This window comes from Bombina bombina, chromosome 9 (genome assembly GCF_027579735.1).
Source record: "Bombina bombina isolate aBomBom1 chromosome 9, aBomBom1.pri, whole genome shotgun sequence".
Lineage (NCBI taxonomy): Eukaryota > Metazoa > Chordata > Amphibia > Anura > Bombinatoridae > Bombina > Bombina bombina.
Window position 1 is genome coordinate 222,028,439 of NC_069507.1, and position 14,897 is coordinate 222,043,335.

Sequence of the window (14,897 nt, forward strand, 5' to 3'; positions counted from 1 at the left end):
GTAAATCCGGCTCCCATGTGCGCCAAGCCAGATTTACCGCATGTCTATTCGCTAAGAGGTGAAACGTCACCTCTTAGCAAAAAAATTTTTTAGCCATCGGCTGCTGTAACAGCTAAGAACGGCGATTGGTTGAAACAAACAAAGGAGCTTTCTATACAAAGTATCTTATACTTTATGAATGAAAGCCCCCTTTATTGGTTTCAACAGTCAATCCTAGCATTTGTACAACGCTAGGATTGACGTTCACTTTAAGTTATATAATATGGAAGGCAAACAATACAAAAAGTTTTTCGATGCCTTTGTAAGCCCATGTTTTGAATCTATAGACATTAGCCAGAATATGATCGATAGATCAGGTGTGTCTTTAACAAGAAAATAAGCAAACAGGTAATGAAGCTTGTCAGGCATAGCAGCCAATTAAAATGAGAGTTGAAAATTATTTTAACCAATCAGAACACACTATTTTCAATGAAGGTGGGTTATGGCAGGTAGGTACCATAAGCTATGATTACGGCTGATGCCAAAATGCGTAAGCTGGGTCTGCCATATACCCTCCCATTCTTGGCACACTTGCTGAACTGTTTTTAATGTTGTGAGAATTTCAAAATAAAGCTGAAATCTTTTAATTACGGACCAAGCCTGGTGCTCCTGTTTGTTGTTGTTCATACACCTAGGCTCAGGAGCAGCAATGCACTACCAGGAACTAGCTGCTGATTGGTGGATACAAATACGGTATATGCCTCTTGTAATTGGCTTACCTGATGTGTTCCACTAGATTCCAGTAGTATATTGCTGCTCGTTCAACAAAGGATACAAAGAAAATAATGAAAATGTGATAATAGAAGTACATTGGAAAGTTGTTTAAAATGTTATGTTATATTTAAATCATGAAAAAAACCTGTGCAATATGTGTCTCTTTAAAGTCAAATTTTGTATGCAACAATAAAATCCTCCTCTTTCTTTGAGTATGTTATTGTTAAATTAGTGTCCCTGGGGTCAATCACAATACTTTAGAAATGTTTATCAAATGATTTATCTACAAAAATCTTTATAGATTTTGAATGGTGAAGTTTGCACACACAAAAGAACCATAAACTTTTCTGAAGCACTGTGGTCAACCCCTATGTTAGGGTTTATAAACATAGCTATAGACCAGATTGCCCAAATACTTGCATCTCCTGAGCAGGGCAAAGTTGGTGAGCCAATCATTTATTGTCTGAGGGTTAGTATTTATTGTCTGAGGGTTAGTATTTATTGTCTGAGGGTTAGTATTTATTGTCTGAGGGTTAGTATTTAATTGGCTGAGGGTTAGTATTTATTGTCTGAGGGTTAGTATTTATTGTCTGAGGGTTAGTATTTATTGTCTGAGGGTTAGTATTTAATTGGCTGAGGGTTAGTATTTATTGTCTGAGGGTTAGTATTTATTGGCTGAGGGTTAGTATTTATTGGCTGAGGGTTAGTATTTATTGGCTGAGGGTTTGTATGGTGCATGGTACAGATAATAGGTTTTTATTAGGGCCGGTGTTCTGTCGAAAATAGCTACCTTGTCGAGATTTGCTACCTCAATGTGCGCATGCTCACAATTGCATAATCACACTCCACATGTTTGAAATTAATGTGTGGAATGTGATTATGTAATGACCAGCATGCGCAGATACAGGTAGCAAATCTTGATGACCGCTGATTGGCTGTAACTGCCGGTGGGGGAGATCTTAACTCACAAAATAAGATGCTCAGTGTATGCATTGTTAATCAGACACATATACGCTGCACTATAATTCCACCATCTCCACTATCTTTTTTGCCTCCGCCTGGGGTGTTCAAGGAGAGCAAAGCCCACTTGTAAACCTCATTCCCTGAGGTTCACTTGGGGTGGATGCCAGAGTATAGGCGGTGTGCCCCCCTTGAACCCCCAGGCAGAGGCAAAAAAGATAGTGAAGATGGGGGAATTACAGTGCAGCGTATATATGTCTGAATAAGATTGCATACACTGGAAGCAGCAGATCAGTTCCCTTGTCGAGATTTACTACTTATATATGTGTATGTTGCTCGTTACATATTTGCATTCCACACATTCCTTTCAAACACATGTGGAGTCCGATTACGTAATTGTGAGCATGCTCACATCGAGGTAGCAAATCTCGACAAGGTAGCTATTTTCGACAGAACACCAGCCCTAATAAAAACCTATTATCTGTATCATGCACCATACTAACCCTCAGACTATAAATACTAACTACTGACTTGCACTTACAGCGCTAAAATGCAAGCAGTATGGACTGTGAAACAGAAATGTATAGTCTCCATAACAGTTACATTTTTGTGCTCTACTTGTGATCTGCCCCATAGTAAGCAAAGCACGCTAGTGAAAAAGAATATGCAAGCAAATCAGAGCGTTTTATTGCTGCACCAGGGTCACCTTTATAAGAAATGCAGAACACATTTTCTATTATACATATAAAATCCCAGCAACAAGGAAGCTTTTTGTAATAATCCTTTTTTAGCTACCACAAAAGACATATTAGTTCCCATGACTCATTATTATGGTTCTGTCAATAGCTTTGTACTAAATTGACTTACTAAAACAGAACTGGCTCGTGTACCACCTCACTGAGAAGAGCTGAAAAACCTTTGTTAAAATAAGGGCCACAAGATTTTACGGAAACCACATAAACATGAGTTAGGATCAGCTCTAGTGTAATAGATTTACATGGAGTGGAGAGGCCATTTAGAGTGGAGCACTGATTCATTTACCAACCAGTCTGTATTTACTAAGATGAGGAATCAGTTTTGTATGGTACAATGCCTTTTCTACCCATTCCCCAGCTTTGTTACATTAATATACTTTTATTATCTTAAAACCTCTACATTTCTGCCTGTTTCTAAGCCACTAAAGACAGCCTCTTATCACGTTTCTTATTTCCTTTTCAGAACAGGGTAGTGCTAGTTCATGTGAGCCATATGGATAACATTGTGCTCATGCCTGTGGATTGCGCACAACACAGCACTAATTGGATAAAATGCAAGTCAATAGATAATAAATAAAAAGTCATGTGATCAGGGGGTTGTCAGAAGAGGCTTAGATACAAGTTAATCACAGAGGTAAAAAGTATATTAATATAACTGTGTTGGTTATGCAAAACTGGGGAATGGGTAATATCCCTTTAGCACTCTGATGATAGGTACTTAAAGGGACATTGAACACAATTTTTTTTCTTTCATAATAGAGCATGAAATTTTAAGCATCTTTCTAATTTTCTCCTCTTATCAAATTTTCTTTATTCTCTTGGTATCTTTATTTGAAATGCAAGAATGTAAGTTTAGATACCGGCCCATTTTTGGTGAACAAACTGGTTTGTCCTTGCTGATTGGTGGATAAATTCATCCACCAATAAAAAAGTGCTCTCCGGTGTTCTGAACAAAAATAGCTTAGATGCCTTCTTTTTCAAATAAAGATAGCAAGAGAACAGAGAAAAATTGATAATAGGAGTAAATTAGAAAGTTGCTTAAAATTGCATGCTCTATCTGAATCACGAAAGAAAACATTTGGATTCAGTGTCCCTTTAACCTTAAAGGGACAGTAAAACAGTCAGAACATACCATTTCAATCAACTTTCCAGTTCATTTCTATTATCTAGTTTGCTTTGCTCTCTTTGTATCCTTTGTTGAAAAGCATATTTTGACATGGAATGTAATATAGTGCTTGTTGAAGACCAGGGTTGCTACCAATGCCCTCAAAGTCATAGAAATACCGTAATAGTCCACATCACTTAGTTAAAAGTATCCTTTATTGGCACAACAATGTAACGAAACGTCACCTGTTTGTTACATTGTTGTGCCAATAAAGGATACTTTTAACTAAGTGCTGTGGACTATTACGGTATTTCTTTGTTGAAAAGCATACCTAGGTAGGCTCATGTGCAGCAATGCAGTACTGGGAGCTAGCTGCTGATTGGAGGCAGCACATTTATGCCACATGTCATTGGCTGTAATTTTGTTAGAAAAAAAATCACTTTTTCTATTTAGAAGCACTCCTTTTCTTTAGCTGTAGATGTTACACTGTTTGAACAACCACTGTGCTAAATTCACTGAGAGCTTTCCAGCCACCAGCTTTATAAGTTCCTATATTCAAGCCACCAGCTTTATTAGTTCCTATATTATACTACTCAGAATAACAAACTGGTAAAGCTTTAAAAGTCTAGTGAGGCCAGTGAAGCTGTATAGATTGTAGAGCAGTGCTTTCCAAACTGTGTGTCATGACATATTAGTGTGTAGGTGGGCAGTGTGTAGGTGGGCAGTGTGTAGGTGTGTCCCTGCTTCAACACAAATTCTTTTTACATTTTTTTTGGTTTCCTACTTTCCGCCTGCATGCTACGCAAATCACGTGGTTGACATGTGATTGATACCTAGTGGGTCACAGATCATCTTAATCTATTAGCACCGCTTAGCGGGAACTGAAACTATTCCCATTGGCGGCACATTGGCTCATGACTGCATGTGTAGTCTCCTCAATCAGCTCGTGACTGCACGTGTAGTCTCCTCAATCAACTCGTGACTGCACGTGTAGTCTCCTCAATCAGCTTGTGACTGCACGTGTAGTCTCCTCAATCAACTCGTGACTGCACGTGTAGTCTCCTCAATCAGCTCGTGACTGCATGTGTAGTCTCCTCAATCAACTCGTGACTGCATGTGTAGTCAGTGAGTGGGACAGCAGTGTGTTTGCAGTGCAGGCAGTAGTTAGTCAGACTCGCAGAGCTCTGAGGGCGGCAGCTTAAACGCTGAGCTAAAGTCAGAACTCAAAGTGTTTTGGTTTTTTTTGCAGCTAGCTCCCAGTAGTGCATTGCTGCTCCTGCTCTTGATATATGGATAGGAAGTGGAAGCTTAAAAATGCTTGATGATGAAATGCGAGTGTCTTTATCTAATATTCCACCAAATATTCAGAAACTGTTCATCCCATCAACCTCATACATCCCATTAAATTAGTACGTAGCTATTGGTGTTATTAAGTTTTATTTTTAATTCTTGCACATACATACTGTTACTTGTAAATACATTTTGTTATTATATAATTTATGTATATGTCTGTATCTCTTAAAGCAAGTTAGTTTAACCTCCTTTTTGCTAGTACAACTGAATTACTGTGTCGCAAAATGATGTAGGTCTAAAAAGTGTGTCATCAACATGAAAAGTTTGGAAAGCTCTGTTGTAGAGACTCAGTGAATATTGGTCATAGTTTAGAAATGTTGCAAAGTTAGTTAACTGCAGCACTATGCAGGGCCTACACCGCCCTCTCTGACAATGCAGAAATAACACAGACAAATATCAAATATGCATTATATTTGTATTATGTCTAATGAAACATGTCATGACAAATGTAACTGCTATGTTTAATGCTCCTTTAAGTCTTAAGTAATTTAAATAATTAGACATCTAGGTCTCACACTTCATTGACACTTGAGCTTTAACTCTCTCCACTGTGTGTTTATTAGCCATAGACATTCGTGGCTACAATGGAAACTATTCATGGCTACTGTACTGTATTTTTTGTTCTTCAGTAACTAGAAATATAATTCTATTCACATACACAAGTCAAATTCTATTACTTCATTGGAGGCTGTGACCATACAAGGTAACTTTAAAAAAAAAAAAAAAAGCACCATCTGTTTTATGAACTGAGAGACAGAGGCAGTTGTGAAAGCAATTTCTATGACCATGAGTAAGGCTAATAAAGATATCCACTCTACTCAGTAATTTGTGACTCAAATATTTTCTAGTCATTGCTCAGCATTCACCTGACACCCTCTACTGATGTCACCAAACTGCTAAATTCAGTAATGTTTTCAACAGGCTGACGTCAACCCTGTACGAGGTCTCCTGGGCTGTATGTTTCATAACCTGCAGCAATGTCTCAGAGGCAACACATATTTAAAACCTAATGTGTCTTACATGTGACAAATGTATCATATTATGTGCTTAAAGTTAAGGTCATTTTTCTTCAAAAACTTACCTTTTCATTCTGGCAGCCGCTCCAGCGATTCCCACGGCCGTCAGAAGCCTCTGCAGACTTCAGAAATGACGAATCCGGCTTCCTCCAATCATGACTTCCCCCCCGGGGGAATCTTGGCCTGATGCAACGCCGTGATTGGAGAAAGCTGGATTCGTCATTTTGGACCCGCAAAGACGGCTTGCCATGGGCGGAGGAAGTGCTGGAGCGGCTGCCAGGATTAAAAGGTAAGTTTTTGAAGAAAATTAGTGAAATGTCAATTTTGATGAATTAAAGTGCCCTTGTTTTTAATAGGATTATTAAAAAACGGCCACTAATTCATAAAAATTGACCTTCACTTTAAAACAAACAGACACAAGGTTCATTTTATTTACCAGTTTTACCATTCTGTGATCTACTGAACTATTTCCTATTTAAGATCTACATATCTCTATAAAAAAAATTGTTTTAATTAATGCATCTTTACTATACATATTACCAGGTTTTTTAATACATTTGCCAGAATTTGTGCTATATAACTATATAATTGTCCTACAGTGTCACAAATTATATAATTTGAAAATATATGTGATACTGGAATTACATTTTATCCTAAATTAGTTTCCTTTTTTACTCTGCACAGTTTTCATTGTTTATAAAGCCCTATTTTAACTGTGATAAAGGATAATAAGACTGTGATGACCCTTTAAAGGGACACTAAACCCAAATTTTTTCTTTCATGATTCAGATATAGCATACAATTTTAAGCAACTTTCTAATTTACTCCTATTATCAATTTGTATTTGTTCTCTTGCTATCTTTATTTAAAGGGACACTGAACCCATTTTTTTTTCTTTCATGAATCTTGCTATCTTTATTTGAAAAGCAAAGCAAAAGAATCCAGCCCATTTTTGGTTTACAACCTGGGTTGTGCTTGTTGATTGGTGGCTAATTGCACTTACCAATAAACAAGTGCTGTCCAGCGTCTCAACCAAAAATTGGCTGGCTCCTTAGCTTAGATGCCTTTTTTCAAATAAAGATAGCAAGAGAACAAAAAAAATGATAATAGGAGTAAATTAGAAAGTTGCTTAAAATTGCATGCTCTATCTGAATCATGAAAGTAAAAATTTGGGTTTAGTATCCCTTTAAAAAGCAGGAATGTAAAGCTTAGGAACCAGCCTATTTTAGGTTCTGCATCCTGGATAGCGCTAGCTTATTGGTAGCTACAATTAGCAAACCAATAAGCAAGCATAACCCAGGTTCTAAACCAAAAATGGGCCGGCTACTAAGCTTTACATTCCTGCTTTTTTAAATAAAGATAGCAAGAGAACGAAGACAATTTGATAATAGGAGTACATTAAAAAGTTGCTTAAAATTGCATGCTCTATCTAAACCATTAAAAAAATTGGGTTTAGTTTCCCTCTGTCATTTAAAAAGTTGCAGTAGTGTATGATATGTGTGTATTCATTTTCAACAATGGATACCAAGAGAACAAAGCACATTTGAAAATAGAAGTGATTTTAAAAGTATCTTAAAATTCCATGCTCTATCTGAATCATGCAAGTTTCCCTATCCCTTTAAGATAACACATTAGGCTTTAAAACTAGGGAAAATAGGTTAGAACCGGGCAGCACCCATTACTTTATACACACAAAACCTTTACAGTTAGTTCTAAGAACTAATGTAACTTAAAAAAACCTGCATAAAGTTCTCAGACTAATAATCTTAGCTTTAAATACAGCATTATATAGAGCTGTTTACTGCTCTTTTAAAGAAGCATTAATGTATTTTTTATATGCGCCCCAGAAATGAATTGCTACATTGCAAAGTTTGCTTTTAAATTATTGAAAATGAATTTAATAACAAAAGTTATTATTTTGTAAAACAGGCACATACCCCCTTGTGCTGATATAAATGAACTCCTTTATATATCAAGCAACTACGGTGCAGTATATGGGGGTGTTAAGGGAGGGTAAAAAAATACCACTTCCAATGTTCAATTACAGGGAAATCCAGCAAAATAAATACATAAAAGTCATAACAATGTTTTAACTATGCATAATGAATCATTTTATGGGGAATTAGATTTTGATTTTAAAAAGACATTAAACACATTGATATAATAATATAATTTACTTATATTATCTAGGTTGCTTCATTCTGTCAATATCCTTTGGTGAAGGAGCAGCAATAAACTACTGGAAGTTGAATACATCTGGTGAGCCAATTACAAGAGGCATATATGTTCAGCAACCAGGTCTCAGAAGTACATTGCTTTTCCTGAACCTACATAGGTATGCTTTTCAACAAAGAAGCAATTAATTACTGGGGGATAGCTGCTGACTGGTGGCTTCACATATATGCCTCTTGTCACTGGCTCACCCAGTGTGTTCATCTAGCTCCCAGTAGTGCATTACTGCTCCTTCAACAAAGGATACCAAGAGAATGAAACAAATTATATAATAAAAGTAAATTGTAAAGGTGCATGATCTGTCTGAATTAGACACATTTTGTGTTTCATGAAAATTGCAGCTTTCAAATATCTTTTAATAGTGGAAGAGCAGACTCTAGACTTAAAGGGACACTGAAGCCAAATGTTTTCATTTGTGATTCAGATAGAGCATGACATTTTAAACAACTTTCTAATTTACTCCTATTATCAAATTTTCTTTATTCTCTTGGTATCTTTATTTCAAATGCAAGACTGTAAGTTTAAATGCCGGCCCATTTTTGGTGAACAACCTAGGTTGTCCTTGCTGATTGGTGGATAAATTTATCCACCAATCAAAAACTGCTGTCCAGAGTTCTGAACCAAGAAAAAAGCTTAGATGCCTTCTTTTTCAAATAAAGATAGCAAGAGAACAAAGAAACATTGATAATAGGAGTAAATTAGAAAGTTGCTTAAAATTGCATGCTCTATCTGAATCACAAAAGAAGAAAAATGGGTTCAGTGTCCCTTTAACGTTTCCATATTCCATGCAGTCATTGGCTTCACACTAATATAATTAAATGCATCTGTATATTCGCCTCAGACTAATCTTTGCTTTGAACATATTGTCCTATCTAGCATGCACAATGTTTGATGCCCTTTAAAGAGACAGTAAAGACAAAATGACACTTTCATGATTCAGAGAGCGCATGTCATTTTAAACTTTCTGATTTACTTATTTTACCCAAATTGCTTTGCTCTCTTGATATCTTTGTTGAAGAGGAAACCTAGGTAGGCTGATTGGAGCTTAGGAGTGTGTTTAGCATTCTATGGCAGGAGTGTTTGCAACAATATACAGGTAGCCCTGTTTACGCCGGGGTTAGGTTCCAGAAGGAATGGTTGTAAATCGAAACCTTTGTAAATTGAAACCCAGTTTATAATGTAAGTCAATTGGAAGAGAGGGAGATAGGTTCCAGGCCCCTCTCAAAATTGTCATAAGTAACACCTAATACATTATTTTTAAAGCTTTGAAATGAAGACTTTAAATGCTAAATAGCATTATAAACCTAATAAAATAATCACACAACACAGAATATATAATTAAACTAAGTTAAATGAACAAAAACATTTGCTAAACAGCATTATAAACCTAATAAAATAATCACACAACACAGACTTCACTTGCATTTTTCTGCAAACAGTTCTTTCTATGCATTCCAATCTGGACTGATTTATAGACAGGAAGATCTTGTTCTTTTGAAATCTGCTCGATAGCTCAGGTCTGGTTAAACTGATTAATTTCAGCTTGCTTGGCTTTGCTGCAACACAAGCGCACAGCTCCATCTACTGGCTATTTTAATAAATGCACTAATTCTCAATACTTTTCAATAGTAGTCACATGACTGGGAAAAAAGGTTGTTATTCTGAAACGGTGTAAATTGAACCGTTGTAAAACGAGGGCCACCTGTATAACATTATTAGGATGGCTAAAGACACGTGCATGCTCCTGAGCTCACCTAGGATTACTCTTTAATAATAAATTATATCAAGAGAACTAATCAAAGTTGATAAGATGATAAATTGGAAAGTTGTTTAATATTTCATGCTCTATCCAATCTATTTAAATATAATTTTGTCATTACTGTTCCTTGAATTTATTGAAAGAAGAATATACAGTGTCTGTAGGACCAATATTCCCATAAACCACCATCATCTACACCACATGGAATTTTCAGACCTAAAAAAAAGTACACAGAACAGCTGACAACCAAGTGACAAGTACAAAAAGGCCCTGTAGACAGCTGGTCAGGCAAACCAGCTCACCAACAGCCAAATGTATGAGCCATGTGGCTCCGCACAGTCCCTCCGAGCAGTTTCCTTCTCTGAACAGCTTTACAGGAGCTTAGTGATTTTCCCTCTAAAACTGCCAGATTTGAAAGGTCATAGAAAGAAATAAAAATCATGTAAACTACATCGTGCTCTACCACTGCTCAAGAGATATTCCGTGTTTACGTTAGGATTATAGATTTTTGTTTCAGATCAGAATTACACTTTAAGTGATTCTTTGTAGTGAAAAAAACAACACAAATATATTATTCATAGCATTTATAGATACAAAATATTATTTAAATGTGATCTCTTATACAGTATTTATTTAGGTTAGTGTAGCAGTTCATTTTAATGTTTACATGATTTTTTTGACACAAAGCTCTGAAATTAAATTTGAACCTCGTGGAAAATGAAATCAATTTATGGTTTATAGAATGAAATTATGCTTATAACTGTTGCAATCAAAAGGAGAATTGTTTCACATTTAGACATAGGTATATTTCATTTTATATAGTGATTTCTACAGAGAAGAAACCAAATGGTTAGAATTTGTGGCTTCCTCATTCCTAAAAAGCCAAGTGGAACAGAAAACCATGATAAGTTTAAACTGTGAATCGTTATTATTAAAGCCTAAAATACAGGACACTCGAAATTAAATACATAAGTAAAACAATAGGCTTATGGCAAAAAAAATAAGCCTATCTAACCTGATGCATTTGCTTTTCAGTCTTGAATTTAAAAAGACATAAAAGTGTAAAAAGAAAATGCTCCAACAGGTTATATGCAAGCAACAGTGCAAAACAAAAGGCGGTAAACACATAGTAAACGCTTCAGAGCAGAAATGTACCACTGGCATACAGCTGAACACATCTGGTGAGCCAATTACAAAAGAAAAATGTGTGTAGCCACCAATCAACCAGCAGCTAGCTCCCAGTACTGCATTGCTGCTCCTAAGCCTACCTAGGTAAGCTCTTCAACAAAGGATATCAATACAACAAAGCAAATTTGATAAAAGAAGTAAAATGGAACGGTTATTAAATTACATTCTTTATTTGAACCATGAAAGCTTAATTTTGACTTTTATGCCCTTTTAATCATGTTGACAGTGTTCCTTTAAGGAACACCCTAAAATATGATTAACAAGAGTATTTAAAAAAAAATCAAAATTCCTACAAATTAAATTACTACAGGGGTAGGAGTTTATAAATTCCATGAGCCCAGCAGATTTTACTTCTGGCTTCTACGTTTCCGCTTTTTTCACATATTTCTATATAGAAATACATTTTTAGACTTGTTTCTCCATATTCCTGCTGGCTGCTAAATTTTAAATATGAATATTAGTAAAATAACACAATTGGCAGCTAGTGATAAGCCGAAAAAGATTTTTCAGTTGATTATAGGATCACTCGATCTTCTGGTTAACACTTGGTCAGTGTGAAAATGGCAGTTTTATAGAATGTAGGATTTCTGGTTTAAAGGGACATTGTACACTAGATTTTTCTTTGCATAAATGTTTTGTAGACAATCTATTTAAATAGCCCATCTGGGTGTGTTTTTGTAAAAGTATATAGTTTTGCTTACTTTTTAATAACATTGTGCTGATTTTCAGACTTTTAAAGGGATAAATGTAGCCACCAATCAGCAAGCGCTACCCAGCGTGCTGAACCAAAAATGTCCTGGTTCCTAAGCTTACATTACTGCTTTTCAAATAAAGATACCAAGGCAACAAAGAAAAATTGATAATAGGAGTTCAGGAGTAAATTTAAAAAAATGCTTAAAATTGCACAATCTATCTGAATCATGAAAGAAAAAAATTTGGGTTTCATATCCCTTTAACCAAGCCCCAAAGTATCAGATGTAGACTCAAGTCTACAGACTCCTGCTGGCTCCTGTTTGTATAATGAGTCTTCTCATATGCAGGGGAGGGGATGGGTCTGTTCTTCCTGCTTTCTAAGTCCTTTTTAGTGGGTGTCCCAGCCTAACCTCATCAACAGTGCTAAACTGGGAGCTTCTTAGTAAGTTTTAAAAAGGTTTTATATTGGATTTTTAGATCAGTATCTGTGAATATTCTTCTTTATAATAGTGTCTATTACATGCAGTTATATAAATATTGACGTCTACTGTCCCTTTAAAGCAATATACGTGGAAAGGCCCAGAAACGTAGCCTCTAAGCCAACAATAAAAATGTACACACAAGACCACTCAAACGAGGAAAATATTATCTTTTAAATGTGGGGCACTTGATCTTGTAAACAGCTTTTGGCACAATTTATTAACCCATCATATACTGTAGCATGATTAAAGTAATTTGAAAAAAAGAGAGATTCCTCTTTTAAATGGGGGGGGGGGGGGGGGGGGGTCACATGACCATCTAGATATCATATAGTTAATGTAAAAATGCCAGTTATTTATCCCACAAGATGCTTGTTTTACACTTAAAAAATGGTGTGCTTAAAACTATAAATATATATTTGATTGTCTAAATTTATATTTCTTTTCTGCTCTCCTCATGCACATAAAACCTTCTGCAGACACCCACTATTATATAAATAAACAATACATGTTATAAATTCAAATAATTATTAATTTAAGTACATTATTAAAGGGACACAACACCCAAAAAAATGTTTTTTCTTGATTCCAATGTACTTCAAAATTTCTTTATTTTCTTTGCTGCTCTTTCAACAAAGGATACAATGTACTACTGAGAGCTAGCTGAACACATCAGGTAAGCCAATTACAAAAGACATATATTTGTATCCACCAATCAGCTGCCCCTGGGCCTACCTAGGTATCCTTTTCAACAACAATACCAAGACAAATAAGATAATAGAAGTAATCTGGAAAACTGTTTAAAATCTCATGCTCTATCTTAATAATGAAAGAACAAAAATTGGGTTTCATGTCCCTTTAAGAAAAATCTGAAATTTGTTTGAAAATAAAATTACGTATGCCAAATATTAATTTTCTTTTTTAATCTATTACATTGCGCATAAACTAAGCGAAATATTTATGTTTTTTCCATCAATTTTCTTTTTATTACTTAAATAAAAGTTAATTCATTGAATATCAGCGCCATAAATTGATACAGCAAAGTGAGTCTAACAAACCCTTTGACTGTAAATAAACTCTAATATAATAAAGTTGCTGCAGTAATGTAAATGTGATTATGTAATGGAAAAATGTCCCCTAATAACCCAGCCTAAAATAGCACAGAAAGATCTAGAAGCTTCTCCAAAATGATTTGAACTGAACAGTGAAGATTCATTTTGTTGTGTGGTGTAGTCAGTTGCACTGTGAGTTTAAAGGAGATTCAATCACTTTATAAAGTACAGCCAGTAATTTATTTATTTTTGTCAAGTGTCCAACCTAAGACCCAAGGGCCACATCTTCTATTACTTCGTATCTGGCCCACCATTTACAGATAGCTCCCATTTGCAATTCACAGTGTTCCTCTTCTCTGTAACTGGCCTATTATTACATGTTCTATGTGAATACCACACATATGTACAGGGGCAGGAAAACATCAATACAGATAGTCAATCAGAGGGAAAAGTTACTAGTTCATAAAATATTAATAGGAGGGTGGATTCTTAGTCATCCATTGAGTCCTTTGCTATTTTGGCACTACAGTAAATACTGGTACTAGAGGAAAATGTGTATGTGTGTGCATGTATATGTGAGGATGTGTATTACTTTAAGTGTATCAGTGTGTGTATGTGAGTATGTGTGTTACTGTGAGTGTATGAGTCTGTGTGTGTGTCTGTGTATGTGTGTTACTGTGAGTGTATGTGTGTGCCTGTGTATGTGAATATGTGTGTTACTGTGAGTGTATGTGTGTGCCTGTGTATATGAATATGTGTGTTACTGTGAGTGTGTGTGTGCCTGTGAATGTGTGTTACTGTGAGTGTATCAGTGTGTGTATGTGTGTGCCTGTGCATGTGAGTATGTGTGTTACTGTGAGTGTATGAGTGTGTGCCCTGTGTATGTGTGTTACTGTGAGTATATGAGTGTGTATGTGTTTGCATATGTGTATGTGTGTTCTAATAGAAAATTTGAATATGCATTGACTGGCCCTATATGTGATTTAAGAAAAAAAATCCAGTGTGGCCCCTTATTTAAAAAGGTTGGCCATTCCTAATCTTTAGTGATTTCTTTATCCTGTTGCTTACAGTATCAGCCTACATTTTTCAAGATCTGCTCTTGGTAGCAATGCCCATCTGTAACTTTCATTAGTTGAGAGGGAACAGAGTGTGCAGTGTGTTTTATTGCCCTTCAGAAGCAAAATAAATCTTTGCTGCCTGAGACACGTGCAGCTATCCAGGACTGTGCTATGTAAGCCCCTTTAAAATAAACATTACAAAGGCTGAAAACGCTTCAGTGATTTGCTCAGTGTGTAAAGTTGGCTGGTAGTCAGCTAGAAACTAGAGAACAAGTGCATGACCCAAAGGGAGAGAGAATATTGTGTACAGGGAGGACATAATACAGATAAATCTATAGGAGGAATTGTAATATCACACCCACCTAGATACAAGCTATGGAAATATCTTGTTCATACAAGTATGTGCTTATTGCCACTTACTCCACCCTGTGAGCACAATAGTTTCATACTAATCTAATACAATCTTTTTTATTATCTTTAATTTAAATGTAACC

At 35.8% G+C, this 14,897-nt stretch overlaps 1 protein-coding gene across 1 annotated transcript in view; it reads right to left on the reverse strand.

Moving 5' to 3' along the window:
* Positions 1-14,897, reverse strand: part of BAG3 (BAG cochaperone 3) — a 77,689-nt gene that overhangs the window by 61,971 nt on the left and 821 nt on the right. The gene's annotated exons all lie outside the window — the stretch shown is intronic.